Source organism: Cebus imitator, unplaced genomic scaffold (assembly GCF_001604975.1).
Source record: "Cebus imitator isolate Cc_AM_T3 unplaced genomic scaffold, Cebus_imitator-1.0 Scaffold22, whole genome shotgun sequence".
Classification (NCBI taxonomy): domain Eukaryota; kingdom Metazoa; phylum Chordata; class Mammalia; order Primates; family Cebidae; genus Cebus; species Cebus imitator.
Window position 1 is genome coordinate 9,096,685 of NW_016107337.1, and position 15,918 is coordinate 9,112,602.

The 15,918-nt window shown below is 36.1% G+C and overlaps 1 protein-coding gene across 3 annotated transcripts in view; it reads right to left on the reverse strand.

Annotated features, from left to right (window-relative positions):
- ZFHX4 (zinc finger homeobox 4) overlaps positions 1 to 15,918 on the reverse strand; it is a 187,406-nt gene that overhangs the window by 89,709 nt on the left and 81,779 nt on the right. The window lies entirely within an intron of this gene.

The window sequence follows — 15,918 nt, forward strand, 5'->3', positions numbered from 1 at the left end:
ATGTGAAGCTTTTTCTTTTTTACCATTCACAGTGACCCGCAACAAATTTTTGCTAAAAAAAAAATCTGTTTCGCAAGCTCTGCTGACTCTGATTTCTGCCCACAGCGTGTAACAGGATCCTCTTAAATTCTGATTTTTTCAATGGAAAAACTTTTACAACTCCCAAACATATTCTGTTACAGTAGTTTATTTTTTAAAAAAACTTTTCCCCCATTTTAATTGGGGTGGTTCAATTCCATACAAACAAGCAAACTCCCAAAATAAGAATAGCAACAAAGAAGAAGAATATTAATAACTGTGATTCAATATAAGCTATGTGAGTTTTAGTAATTCATTAAAATATTTTTATGTGCTTCTTTTAAAAATACACAAACGGGCACAGGTGGTATTTATTTGTTCTTAGATTAGTTGAATAAGGGTTAGCATTCTGAAATTCAAACAAACAAAAAGAAAACCTTTATATACAGGATCAAACATGTTGATTTCTACCTTCCCTCCCCCACCTCCCTGGCTTTTAGCATCTGAAAATGGTTAGTAAGAAAAGAATAACTAGCTGGTGAGCCTTTCCAAACACCAAAAGACAGGACCCATATATTATATTTGGTTAATGCTCGTGGACAGAAGTTCTAGTATTTTTTTAAAAATTAAATGAAGTGATGTTTTGTTCTAAAGCATCATTCCCAAGATTTTTGTAAAGGGTTACGTTTCTGATCATTCCCACTCCCGGAAATAGAAGTGCAGCATAGCTCATGTAAGTTATGGCTTTTTACCTGCAAAAACAAATTCTAAATAAATTCTGCATACTTAACCTCAGCAAACAAAGACCTGAAAGATTCAAAAGATGAGAATCTTGAGTACCTGAAGGTAAGCTTTTCTTTCCTTAGTATGGACACTTAGAAAGATACCCAAGCCTGGATCTAAACAGGAACATTTCTGTGCCCTTCAAACACACCAGCCTCAAGTCGGGTCCAAAAGGGAAGAGACAAGCCAGGAATTGACCTTCTCTAGTCCTGGCCACCAGATTTGCCTGAGGCCACAGGACACCCGAGTATGTGTGAGAGAGAGTGCCTTGTGGGATGGTGGGGGTGGTATTTGCTATTATAACACACCAAAACACTTTCCAGAGGGGAGAGAGGAGAAATTAAACTCCTTTTTTTTTCATGTAAATCGTGTAACCATTCAACCCAATTGGTATTCAACCAATGTCATTTCTAAGATTTCAGTCTTCGATATATTTATTAATAAATAGATCACCACCCGATTTTCTTTATAGCACGCACAGTATGCCTCCTTTCCACACCTACTGGGAATCCTTATGCTTGTTGATTCAAGTGAATTAAAAATGGTACCAATAAAAGGAGCAAGGGCTATTTAACAACACATTTCCTTGTGTCTCAAATCTGCACTGTCTAGAACAGAACCTCGTTTCTTGTCACTCCGCTGTGTTAAGAACAGCAGGCCACAGCCATTCAGGCTGCCCCATCAACTGTGAGTTTTAATTTGAGCCACTTTCACATTAAAAAAAAAAAAAAAAAAAAAACTTACTTTTTCCGCCAACCCATCTTCACCCTGTGTTGCACCACCTAAAGCTTTCAGGCCATGCTCTACTCTGGAGCAAGCCAAGCATATCAAGTGTGCCTGCAACACTCACAGGCTAATGAACAATGCACAAAAACAAAAGGAACAGCAAGGCTCCTATTATCTGATCTTCCGTAAAACACAAAAACTGCCTTCTCTGGTGCAGAGGAAGTGCCAGGAAGCCTGCAGGTGTGAGCTGGTTAAAAGAAAAGGCTTGGGCTAAATAGATTCTTTGACTGTCAGGGATTAGAGCCATGGCACTAGTGGTAACACACATCTTTTCCTTTAATTTACAAAATTTTCTCACGAGTCTGCAAGAGTTCACCCCATCAGGGGCTTTCGGAGGCCATTGAAATGTCTTAAGTTTTAATTAAGTTGGAGTTGTCAGAAGAAAGCTTTTTTGGCACAGAGTCAGGGTCATTAATTACTGCTATCTTTGTTTCTTTCTGTAAAGAGAACTACACTGACTTGTTGGGTTTCTTACCCAGCCTACATTTTCTATCCTCTCTTTCCCATTCACTTCCAAGTGGGACTTGATTAAGTAGTTTACCAAGTACTTCCATCAATTCTAGGTACAAAGCATGTATACAATCTTAAATCTTAAAAAAACATTTCTTATTAGTGGTTTGGAGTACAGTGGCAATAATAAATTCTTCCAGTAAGTTATGAAGCAGCCAAATTCTTGCATGGATCTTTGAATTTAAATATAACTATCTTCACATTTTTCTCTTCATTATCTATTCAACATACCTATACATATTTTCATAGCCTGTGACCTTGCCTTGTATGAAATGTTAATCAATTTTTAAATTATTTACCCAATAACATATAATATTAGCTGGAAACATTCAATTTATGCCTAATATCTCTCAAATGAGGTGAATATTCTCACTGTTCCAGATAAAATTAGCTGCCACTATTATTGATATTTTGTAGAAGTAAAAATGAAAGGTGTAAAAATGCAAAGGTTTTAGGTAATTTGTTAATATGTTTCATCTATCCCTAAAATGAAGTCATTGCTATTTGGACCAAGTACATGAACTACTAAAAATCTTTAGAAATTAATATTAAAATTTTCAAATTTCTAAAACACAGAACATACATGAATATGTGTTATATATATTTAATTATGTATGAAAAATCAGGAAAATCACATTCTTTTTCAAAAATTATGAATTTGAATTCTAATTTTTGTGAAAAAATATGCTTTTTTTAGATAATTTGCTTTGAAATATCTCCTTTTCAGTATAAATTTTGTATATCTCCTTTAGGTTTTTATATCATTTCTCATTTTTCCATTTTATGGCAAAATAACAAAAGCAAAACAACTTAGTTAAGATTCATAAGCAAGAATGAAGTTGAGTAATTGTCTAAAAAATCAGAAATATCTAAAATGGAGTAAACCTGAATTTCTATCTACCAGTATGGCCAGTATGAGTCTTTGAATTTAAGAACATCTATTTTTAATGAAATAGATGAAAAAAGATTCACAAACCTGGGCAAAGCCGATTACCACACTCATTTCTTCCTGATGAGCATATGATATCACTTCAATGTTTTTGTAGACATCTGCCATGAGTAACAATCATGAACTGTTACCACCAAATAAGTGCCACTCCAGACAAAGAGCCCTGAATGCCACAAGGAGCACTCATCATTATAATGATAATGCCGCATCATCATCTGATGAATCTCCGATGAGCAACTTACAAGATTTGGAGTCCAGAATTTGGACTAGAGTCTGCTCTAGGTAAGGCTAAAACTACCAGTGTTTATATTCAGTCTGGTCCAAAAGTGGGCCACTTTGGAAAGGAGGAAACAATTCTTAGTTTCAGAGAACAGCTAATTCTGTCATGTCTTCTCACAGGTAAAAGCATTTTTTGTTATACTATTCTGCTTATTAAACTTAAAACAATGCATCTGAGAAAGGGTATAACAATTTTCCTCTGGTCCTCAATAAAAGTTCTAAATGCCATTTCTAATCCACAGTAAAAAATATAAATGTAAAAGTATAGATGAAATAAATTAGATAATCAAATGTAACTGCCCAATTGATTTAAGAAAGTCCAAGTTTTCTAGAGTAGTGAAGTCATATTCTCATATATATCATTTAAAAACCAAGTATTAAAGTGAAACCCATCTTCCAGAATTTAACAATAAGAATTTGAAGGGCCCATTCTGCTGCTATCTTTGTGGTTTATCTTGTTTACATGTCTTTTGTATCACCCCAGAAGATATCAGGAGGATAGGGACTATGTTTTTCATTTCCAAACACCTGTCAAAGTGCTAGAGTAAAATAAGCATTTAAAAATTAAATCATCTTAAACAAAGATATACATGATATCTGAATCATAAACTTAACACTGAACAAACTTGGTAATGAAGATTATACCAAGTAGAAATTAAATATTTGTACAATGATTGTGCAACATTTTGAATCCTCCAGTAACTCTATGGAGCAATTCTGCTTATCTCCATTTATCTGAATGTATTATGAATATATCTGATTACAGTCTGAATATAGTATGTTCTGAACCTGGGTCTTCCTATATTAAACTTTTTCTACATCATCTGAGTGAATGAGAAATAGTTACATGGAGTTTGAGAAGGTAGCAGGATCCACTGTTGTGGGTTTTTTTAATCCTTCCTCAATTTCACAATCAGTGTGCACACTATGGTAAGCATTGACCAAGGTACTAGAGATCAAAATGACACACAGCCTTCTCTCATTGTGCTCATGGCACAAAGAAACAAGTTAGGAAACAAAATAAACAAATATGACCTTGTATAATGAGGGTTTTCCTGGTGTGAAATAGGAGATTCCATTGGATAGAGAAAAGGCATTTCTGGGTACCACTTCCCCAAAGAAGTAATACTAGAACTTGGTTTGGCAGGTCTTTGTCATGGACAACAGGTAGAAGGGCAGTCAAGGCAGATGGAATAGCATGCATATCATCTACAGGCAAGAACAAGTGTGGCAAGAGTAGTGAACAGTGTCTAATACACTGAAGGAAAAGGCCAGAGAGGATGACAAAGTGAAGTACATTGAATTGCAGGCTAAAATTGAACTCAAAACAGAATGATGTGGGGAGTAACCAAAATATGTTAGGTGAGAGTGAGGTGAGATTAACCTTCGTAGTTCAGAAAGACTATTGCAGCCATGGTGTGCTGCCTAGATTGAAGAGCATTCTGGCAGTATGGCCCTTGCCTTTTTGGAAGTCAAAGAAGTATTGGTACAGCTCACCCATGTCCCTCTTCTTAACTCCTGGCTTTGGCCATAACTCTCTTAATCCTCTTACTCAGTCTTTCTTACCCGCTATTAATTACGTTTATGTCCACCAGAGTTCAGTTCTACTACCATTAGCAAGTTCAGGTATTCATAAACAGACAACTCCCAAATTTCTATTACTTACCCAGGTTTCACTTAGAGATCTGAATTCATTTACTATCATGCTATCTTAGCATATCCACCCAGAAATCTCTCACAGCAACCAAAATTCAACAAATGAAAAACAGAACTGATTTCCCTTCCTTTTTACTTATCGCCCACTCTTTCCCACAGTAATTAATTTCTCCTGAGTGCTTTTTACATACTAGGCACTGTTCTAAATGCCTTACGTAAGGTTCTTTTATTAAATCTCCACATTATGGCCTACAAAGCAGACGCTAATCTTACCTTCCATTTTAGAGATAAGGGAACTGAGACATGCAGAAATTAGCAGCTTGCCCAAGGTCAGAGCATCAGTGAAAGATGAAGCCAGGTGAACACCTGCACTTCTGACTATTATACCATATTCCTTCCTCAAGCATTTCAGACAGTGACACCTCAGGTTCATCCAGTGACTCATTCCAGAAATTTGGAAGTCATCTTTGATGCTTCCTCTTCCTTACTATCTATATCTAAATTATCACAATGTCTTAAATGTGCTTTCTAATCTTTTCCCAATCTATCAACTTCTCTACATTTTACCACCATTTCTTGCCATAAACTCTTATTCTTTTAATCAGTTTGGGCAATAACCACAGTGTCTTGAAAAGCAATCTGTTTGGGTAGAGTGGCTCATGCTCATCTAATTCCAGTACTTTAGGACTTTGAAACCAGGAATTTGAGACCAACCTGGACAACAAAGTAAGACCCCATCTCTTATAAAAAATTAAAAACATTAGCCAGGCACGGTGGCAGGTGCCTGTAGTCTCAACTACTTGGGAGTCTGAAACAGGAGAATGGCTTGAGCTCAAGAGATGAAGGCTGCAGTAAGTATGCAGGAAGCCACTGCACTCCAGCCTGGACAACGGAGCAAGATCCTATCTCTTAAAAACAAAAGAAACGAAAACTGATTTATGAATTTAACAATTCATAAAGCATTTGCTATGTGTTGTGCACTGCTCTAGGTGCTTGAACTGCAGCAGTGAATATAACAAAGTCTCTGCCTTCACAGAGCCTAAATCCATGAAGGGAAGAAATATAACACTCAAATAAATAAGTACATAATTTCAGGTCGTATAAGGGCTTTGAAAAAAGATGAAGCAGGTAAAATTAGACACAGAGGGCAGATGTGGTGGAAGAAGATGCTATTTGAGTATGCTAATCTGATAAAGGCACATCTCTGCTTAATAGTCTTCAATCGTTTTTATTTTCTCTTAGAACAAAACCTAAAATTCTTAACATGACTCTAAATAGAATGACCATATGACTAGGCATTTCCAGAACACTTCCAGTTTAACAACCATCACCCCTTCACTTTCAAAATATTTCTGTTTTGAAGAGTAAGAATGGAATCCTTATACCTAATGACCCTGCATGATGATGGCTTCAACCCAGTTCTAACTTTAGTTCATTCATCTTTCTCACTTGCTCTCTTTACTCCAACTATCCTGATTTCAGATCTTCCAAGTATAAGGTTCGTTGTAAGTATACAGCTTACAGAATTCCCTCAGTCTTGACAATTTTCCTTCCCACTTTCACCTGTCTTACTCCTATTTCTCCTCAAAATTAAAGCTTTTCCACTTAAAAGTCTTTCCTTTTTCTTGGCCAGGGACAGTGGCTCACACTTGCAATCCCAGCACTTTGGGAGGCCAAGGTGGGCAGATCATGAGGTCAGGAGATTGAGACCATCATGGCCAATATGGTGAAACGCTGGTCTCTATTAAAATACAAAAAATTAGCCAGGCGTAGTGGTGCACACCTGTAGTCCCAGCTGCTCAGGAGGCTGAGGCAGGGGAATTGCTTGAACCAAGGCATCTGAGGTTGCAGTGAGCCAAGATCGCCCCCCTGCACTCCTCCAGCTTGGCGACAGGAAAAAAAAAAAAAAAAAAAGTAAAGAAAAAGAAACTCTTTCCTTTTTCTTAAGAAATATGACTTTTTTTTTTCTTGTGGTAGTTTGTCTGTTTTCTTTGGAATGCTTATCCCGTCAATAATTAAATATTAACTCAATTAATTGAATTGGTAGATGACTGCATTCTCTCTCAGACTGGAGGCTTCCTGAGAGCATGGACTAATTCTTTAATCTTCAGTTCCTAAACAATGTCCAACATATAGCTATATACTCAATAAATATGGTTAGGAAGAATAATAGTGAAGAGGTACAACTACTAGCAGGCAAGAGATCAGAAGTAACCAACAGCATGAAAAGTTAATCAGGGCATAACATTTGATAGAACTTCTTGCCTAATTGATTGAATATAGTGGAGGGCAGTAGAAAGAAGATTAAAAATAACTCTGATTTCTAGCTTGGGCAAGCAAATGAAGGATGCTACCATTGACAGAGATGGGAGATGCAATATATGCAATATAAAGGACAAGTTGTTGGGGATGGATGTGATATCTGCTTTAGGCATACTAAATTTGAGATGCCTGTGGGATGTGTGGATAGAATTTGTTATTACTTAGAGCAAGATTTTTTTGTGTTATAACAATGATATTTTTAACAGAACCTGTGTCACCTAAGGTCCGGGAAAGCTTTGATAAGAGTTACAAAAAGCTAGAAATTTCCATTTGCCTGGTGGAATTCTGGTCTTTATTTTGCTTCTCCAGACTCAATTTTAGGGAAGCCAGGCACCAACTCACAGAGCTGAGACAGTAGCAGGAGGCAGGAACTCCCAGTTTCTGACCCTAGTTTTCATTCCACAAATGAGTATGCTGCTAAGAAGTACTTTGAACAAAAAATTGGTATAGAATATCAAATAATATGACAAGAAAAAATGTAATTTGTGTATAATATTCAAAGCTTTTGTATTATTTAAATAGTAATTTTTAAGATCTTTGCTCTATGCACCTATAGTCAATGGACACTGATATACATCATAATTTGCAAAGTGAATGAAATCAAGTGACCCTTTGACTCCACAAATAGAGCCAAGTGAAACTGTCCCAATAGAAAACTTATCAAATTCTAGGCTGGGTGCCATGGCTCACGCCTATAATCCTAGAACTTTGGGAGGCTGAGGAAGGCAGATGGCTTGACCCCAGGAGTTCAAGATCAGCCTGGGCAATATGGTACAGCCCTGTGTCTACAAAAAATACAAAAATTAGCCAGTCATAGTGGCTCATTGTCTGTAGTCCTAGCTACTGGGGAAGCAGAAGTATGAGGATTGCTTGAGCCTGGGAAGTCAAGGCTGTAATGAATGGTGATCATGCCACTGCACTCTAGCCTGGGCAACAGAGCAAGACCCTGTCTTTAAAAAAAGAAAAAAAAAAAAAAGAAAAAGAGAAAAAAAATTAAAACTTTATCAAATTCTAAAGTAATAGAAAAAATTATGCAAAACATGCTAAGATGATGTCACAAACATAAAAATAGATTCATTTCTCAAATAAGGAAAGATGGAAAGATCATTCATGTCACCCATTAGTCAGAGCTCCCTTGCAATATTTGACATTGCTCACTGCCACTTTCTTGAAATCCCTTCTTCTTTTAGATTCAGTAAAAAGCCCTCTATTTTATTTTATTTTAATTTTTTGAGACAGGATCTCTCTGTTTCCCAGGATGGAATGCAGTGACGCAATCATAGGTCACTGCAGTATTGAACTCCTGGGCTCAAGCAATCTTCCTGCCTCAGCCTCCCAACCAACTGGGACTACAGGCATGTGCCACCACGCCCAGCTCTACTTTCTTATCTTTCTAGTTGCTTCTGTTTTGTTTGCCATCTGTATTTCTTATCTTGTTACATAAACATAGAGGTTTCCCCTGTGCTCTCTTTGTCTTTTGATAACAAGTCCTCCTCTATTATTTCATTTTCTCTCTTAGTTTAGTTAATCCCCTGGATGTAGATCACTCATAAATCAAGACTCCTGACAATGACCTTTCTCTCCAAACTTACACGGCATGTGTAACAACCCAAAATTTATCTCCTTCTGGGGCTTCCTTCTTTTCTTCAAACCTACAAGTCTATACATGAGTTCATCATCCTTCCTTTTAATCCTGCCTCTGCTCCTCTGTGCCTTCTACATTACTGTAAATGATACAAGACGGACACAGGGGCGTCCCTTCAGGCACCTGGCCCTAGGCATCTAATTAGTTAAGTGTTTACTTATTCTCATGTTACTTTCATCTTTCTCTTTTCCCACTATCTCCTATTTACTTCTCCCTGGAACTACTGTCTCCATCTTCTCAATGGCCAACTTGATTACAACCACAAGGTGAGCACTTGGCATCAAGGCCCGCATTACTGCGATTTATTACCATTAAGGCCATTCCTAATCATATTATGCCAGTCCTGCAATTAAAATCCATCCCTGCTGCCCCAATGCCTACCAAAAATTTCCCACATTCTTTACAAGTTATTTTAAATTTCTTATTCCTTTCTTGATCATTCCATTGCTTGCTCTCTATGTGCCAGAAAAACTGAATTACTCACCATTTAAAAAATATCTATAACTTATTCCATTATCTACATGCCTTTGTTAATAATCTTCCCTCTTTCTTCCCTTCCCAATATTTTATGTGTACATACCCCAATTTCATCCATTTTAAAGCCCAGTCCCAATGTCACCTCAACAAAAAGCCTTCCTCAATTGTTACAACCAGAGGTATTCTTGTCCTCCTTTGAAACAAAAAGTACCTTATCTGATTCCCTTTACGGTGATTAACATATTCTATTTTTTTGTTGTTGCAGTTATTTATACACATGCCTTATTTATTCCACCACCATGACCGGCTAATTTTTGTATTTTTAGTAGGGACGGGGTTTCACCATCTTAGCCAGGCTGATCTTGAACTCCTGACCTCATGATCCATCCACCTCAGCCTCCCAAAGTATTGGTATATATATTTTTTATCAGATTAAGTGAAGCAGTAACATATAAACTGCTACATGCAGTTATCTAATAATTTTTAGTTCCCTTCCTATCTTCAGTATATGTATGGTAGGTCTCTAAGATGACTTCAATAACCACATACAGCTATTTTAAGCTAGCGACATCTTAACATGTGCAGGGATAAGAACACAGAAGAGGCAGAAGAAAAAGACCAGGAGGACCCAAGCTATGTCTCCCACTTAATAGTGTAAAACTGAGCAAAACAGAATAGTTCACCTAAATAATCTGTCCCAACCCAGAAATGTTTACAGATCGTTAACACAAGAGGCAAGGAAATGGAAGGAGTGAAACTAAATTTCTCTGATAAATGCAAGGTGGTTTAAGGCACTTTTATATCACCTATCTCAATCTCTATTTTACTATTAAGAAAACTGAGCCTCTGTAAAATTAACACATTTCTGCCACTTATCTAGTAATAAAGCTGGAATGTAAGCTTAGGACATTCTAATTTGTATGTTCACATCATGCTGTGTCATGTTGTCTCACATATACACATGCAACACACACACACACACACACACACACACACACACACACACACACCCCTTTCTGAGACCGACAAAGAAAGGAACAAATTCTGATTTCTTAAGAGACTGTCTTTTCCCAGGTTTTGATTGAGTAACTGAGTATTAGCCCGGAGGAGAAAAACTACATTAATTAAACAGCTGACATTGGCCAAAAGCTCTACTGGCCAATAGAATGTTGCAGACTGTCTCTTGAGAAAGCACAGGTTCAGTTTTCTTGAGATAATAAATTATTATTTAAATAGTAATTAAAAAGTAATAAAAACAACATTTGTACATTCTAAAAGTACCTTTAAAAATTATAATATTATATAAAACAATATTTAAATTAATTCCTCTCAAAATAGTCTCCTGTGTATTATTTTACCTGCTAGCCTTCATTCTATGTGAAAAAGAAAACAAAGGAAAAATAAGTTAAATTTGCTATTATTATTTTAAACCTATAGATGCTTGTAAGGTCTATAGATCTCATGAGATATTTGTTATTAACCAATAATATAGGCATTCAGTACTACCCACAGCCCACACAGCCCAAGGCCATAAAAATAATATCGTTTTTGCTTTTCAAGCAATAACTGAAATTGGATATTTTTTAAAGAAATAATATTCATATATTTAAGTTACATGTGAGATAACAATTAAAACCATGCTTGTGTGTCATGGAACAGATCACTTCAAATATCAAAATTGCAGTTACTTTTGAATAATTCTTAATTCATATGGTGGCCACACAAATGTGTTGGTTTGATTAGGCCCTCAGCAACCACCCGCCAGCAAATCATGTCAAAATAAAAGAAAACACTATTTTCTAGATAGAGACATTAAGACATTAAAGACTGTTTTGTAACAGAAAGCCCAATTACCTATATAAAATTTTTGACATCAGTTGGCCTAAATGATCAATTTTTTATCTTTTTTTTCAAACACTTGTTCAATATGATTTCTAAAAAATGTGATGGTACTATTATTATGCACAATCATTTTTCAAAGTTCCCCTATTTATGTATAATACTCAACACTCCTTATGTTGTAACCATTCCTTCTATCGCTGAGGGATGTTAGATACATTAGAAATGTTTTCCTGGTTTCTCCTAGCTCTGTCTTTAAGTATGGTCATGTCACAGGTATTTGTGATGAAGATGAAAGCATGGATTTTGAAGTGGGATGGACTAAGTTTTGGATGCTGCTTCCTTAATTACTGGCAGTATGGTCTTGAGTGAAGCATCTAACTGCTGGGCCTAAATTTCATCATCTTTTCTTTTTATGAAGACTTGTAGTAACTGCCTCATGGGATTGTTTTGAAGGTTAAATAAAATAACAGCAACAGGTGTGCCATACCTAACGGTACTGTGCCTGGCAATGCAATAGATAGGGAATAATCTGTTCTGTTCCCCTTTTTGTGACAGTTTAATTTCTGACATTTTAATTCCTTTAACCTAATGAAAATTTAGTCATAATATAGGAACAGTGATGCCATTGTTATTTTTCAAACTGCCACCCAATTTTGGTTCCATACCACTTAGAAGTGATTTCCACTGGGATTATATTCTCAGGCTGTTTATTGGAGACATAAATTTATTTCATTCAATATATATTAACCTACATATATAACATATTCATATTTGAGTAAAGCTACATTTAATATTCATCAGAAAAAAGAGGCATAAACCAAACTATAGCCTCTGTAATCAGCTCAGTCTAAGAATTTCAGCATATCTAAAATTTTATGTAATCAATAGTCTTCATACTTTTCATAAAGAAAAATATGAGGTATAGTTAACATTTGTAACGATTTTTTTAAAATCGTACTTTCCGGTAGAACTTTGCACAAGGATTTATTATTGCATTTAAGTAGTGTCTTAAGGTATAATTTTTATGGTCTATTAAGCATAATTCTCAAGCACCTTAAACACAACTAAATGAGGTGGAATTACTATTAACTTGTATTTTAGGTTACCAAGTGCCCAGGCAGTTCCAAACAACTATATCCGGAATGGTATTTTATGACAGCTCGTGACTTTCTATGTTGAGCTTCCTTGACTTAAAATTTTTACGAGATTGAAAACTGGCCTCTGAGATGGTGCCTGAAAGTTGGGTCATTAGTCCTCACCTTTTAAGAAATAATGTCTCAGCAGGTTGTATTTGAACCACTTCAGCGCAAGGAGGTGTTAACAGAGTTGTTAATTAACCTAGGTCTGGAACCTATTGTGAAGAATCCCAGAAAGTTGGAACAATAGAGAGGCACTGCTTAACCTATAGCACGGAAGAAATGACTTTCGATTTAATAACAACCCAAAATGTTAGACAATAATAATATGAAGTTAAACAAAGAATGGCACATGAAGCTAACAGTTGGTCAGAGGTAGGAGCAAACTTACAGAAAACCAGTTGGAGTTAAAATGGACAGAATTGGACACTTGAGTACTGGTCCTTTTGGAGTGATTCCTGTCTCCATATCTGAATATAAATGGGCAATAAAATAAACCTGAAAATAACATCTCTTTTATACTCAAGACTCTAATTAGATCAATGCTTTGCTTAAATCTGTCAAGACCACTGTTTTAAAGAATCCACAAGGATGGAGATTTCAAGGCTTTCCTTGGTAAGCATGTACCAATGCTTAATCACCCAGTTACAGTTGAGATCTCAAGGTGAAAATGATTCCTCTATAATTTCTCTGTAAACCCAGCTGGTCCAGGGAACTACAGAACTGACTAGCATAAATAAACACAAACAAACAAATCTCTCAGATTCTTGAAAAAAGTTACTAAGGAACATAAGTAGTGGCTTAGGCATAATTTTTATGGTTTATTTTTCATCTCTCCAGACAAAGTAATCTCAATTAGTCACCTCTCCACACAAATTAATCTCAATTGTATCGACAATTTCCTTTGAGAAATTGCTTAAAGTATTTTATTCAACTTTGTATTATTTTTATAGTTCTTTGTATATTCTTTTGAAGATATGTAATTCCAAACTCTTTTTATATTGGAACTGACCAATGCTAAGAGAGGGCCCTTGTTGCAGTCTAAATGCTCCAATATGTCCTCTGTTTTGTTGATGTTGTTGAGACCAAACCATGTAATGAGAAAAATAAAGATGATAAACAGATGAATATAAAGTTTAGCCGCTGTAATAAAAACATAAAAATTAATGTGATCCATATGCAATGATGTATATCTTTAAATGGTGGATTGCACTTATGTTCACTTTTAAACTAGAGGGTCTACCACATGCATTATTATTACTGGTATCAGCACTAATTGGACATACATTTTAAGTAGTCTATATAAGTGTTGATAGTTAATATTTCTTAGGCCCATTGCAAATTTTATTTTTTTCCTCAACAATCAACTATGATATTTATGATATTCCCTGGTAAAATGCTTATTTACAATCATTATCATATATAATAATAAAAAATCACATTTTTTTTTTTTTTTTTTTGGAAACAGGGTCTCACTCTGTTGCCCAGGCTGGAGTGCAATGGCACCATCATGGCTTACTGCAGGCTCGACTTTCTCCTCTCAAGTGATTCTCCCACCTCAACCACCTGAGTAGCTGGAACCACAGGTCCATGCCACCATGCCCAGCTAATTTTTGTATTTTTTGTAGAGACAAGGTTTCACCACGTTGCCCAGCTTGATCTCTAACTCCTAGGTTCAAGTGATCTACTCACCTCAACCTCCCAAAGTGCTGGGATTACAGGCGTGAGCCACTGTAATCACTTTCTTAATCTCATCCTTCCACTGCTAGTGATTCTAAATTCATCCTGCTTTTTCATCTAAGGTCCTTATTCCTGAAAAGTCTCAGGCTTTGGAAACCTGGAACCATCAGATGGGAAGAGCCCAAGTACGGCAGGCTGAGAATAGAGTGGAGTGGCAACTGGATGGTTATGTTAAAAGTAGCAAAGCTGAGGCCCTGATAAGGGAAGGTAGCATAGAAAAAGAAAACAATGACAACAGCGTCTCATCCTCAACATCTGGATGTCTTGAGGGGATAAAAATGAGATTTAATAAAAATGACAAAGGCATTGAAAAGGGGACCCTGAGAAACTCTCCAATCTAGCACCTCAAAGCAGTAAAGTCTCAAGGACAGATCTTAGTGTGTTGGTATTTCTAGAGAAAGAATAATATCTCTTTGCTTCTCAAGTACCTTCCCCGTCATGTTCATTATTACCAAGACCTTATTTGGCAAGTGGCAATTGCTTTAATTCTCTTGGAGAAGTGGAAGGCCTAAAACTGATGTCTATTAAGAGAGTTAATACACTGATTACAGTATGTTTTAGACATAGCATAAAAGACAGACTATAGATTGGCATCTATAAGATTGACTATATCTTTTATCTAGAAAATGATAACACAAAGATGAACCCAGGAGTTGTAAACATAAATTGGCTCTGTGTATATTTATTTGAACTGTGGCAAACAAATAGTGTATTAATAATTTTAAAATTTTTGGTTGTAGCACACTTTAGGAAAACATATGTATTTGCTTTTATGGCATGTTTCAGACTTCCTGGCTTTCACATGATGAATTCCTATTAGCATATCCTAATTCTACTATTATACATTTTGAAAGATTGCAAAAAAAAAACCCAATCACTTTATACTTAGAACTTACAAAATACTGTTCACATACTATCTCATTTGATTTTCACTAAAAGTCAGTATGAAAGTTCGGATGATATTAACTTGTTTTTATAAATCTGACTTCCTGTGCTTTTACTACTACATGTATTCATTCTTTGTGTTATTACTAGAAGTTCTTATGACTAATAGAGAAATAATCAGTGTACTCTAAGTACAGCTTTTTCTCTTCTCCTGACTTCATACTTCCTATAATCTCCAAGAGGCAATATCTATAAATCCTTAGAATATAATTGGGTGTTCTGAACCTGAAACTAGTCATACTTTCTTTGTAGCACTAGTGGGGATGGTGTCTCACTCATTCATGATGGCATCTATTAAAACAAAGTACTCTTTTGTAAAGCAACTCAATCTGTTTTCATTGAACTACTGGCTGTCCTCCAGAGGAGTAGACCCACTCCAAGAAAGCATTCTAAAAATCTTTATTTTATTTGCAAGTAATTTTTCTCCAAATGACCTTTCAATTTTTAGAGTATTCAACCCAGTGATAGTAGTTCTAAGCGGCCCAAACAGGACAACCCAATGCAAGTATTCTCAAATGATTTATTGTAACATGCTTCCTTCTGCATTTCTCTGTATACAGAGGCAGAGATTGCCCTAAACATCAGACCAGAAAGCAGTCAAAATGGAGACACTTGCTTCTAAACCTGATCTATTTTGAAAATCAAGACATCTTCTCTGTAAAACATTCCAAGATTAGAAAATCAAGGCGGGGCGCGGTGGCTCACGCCTATAATCCCAGCATTGTGGGAGGCCAAGGCCGGTGGATCACGAGGTCAAGAGATCGAGACCATCCTGGTCAACATGGTGAAACCCCGTCTCTACTAAAAATACAAAACATTAGCTGGGCATG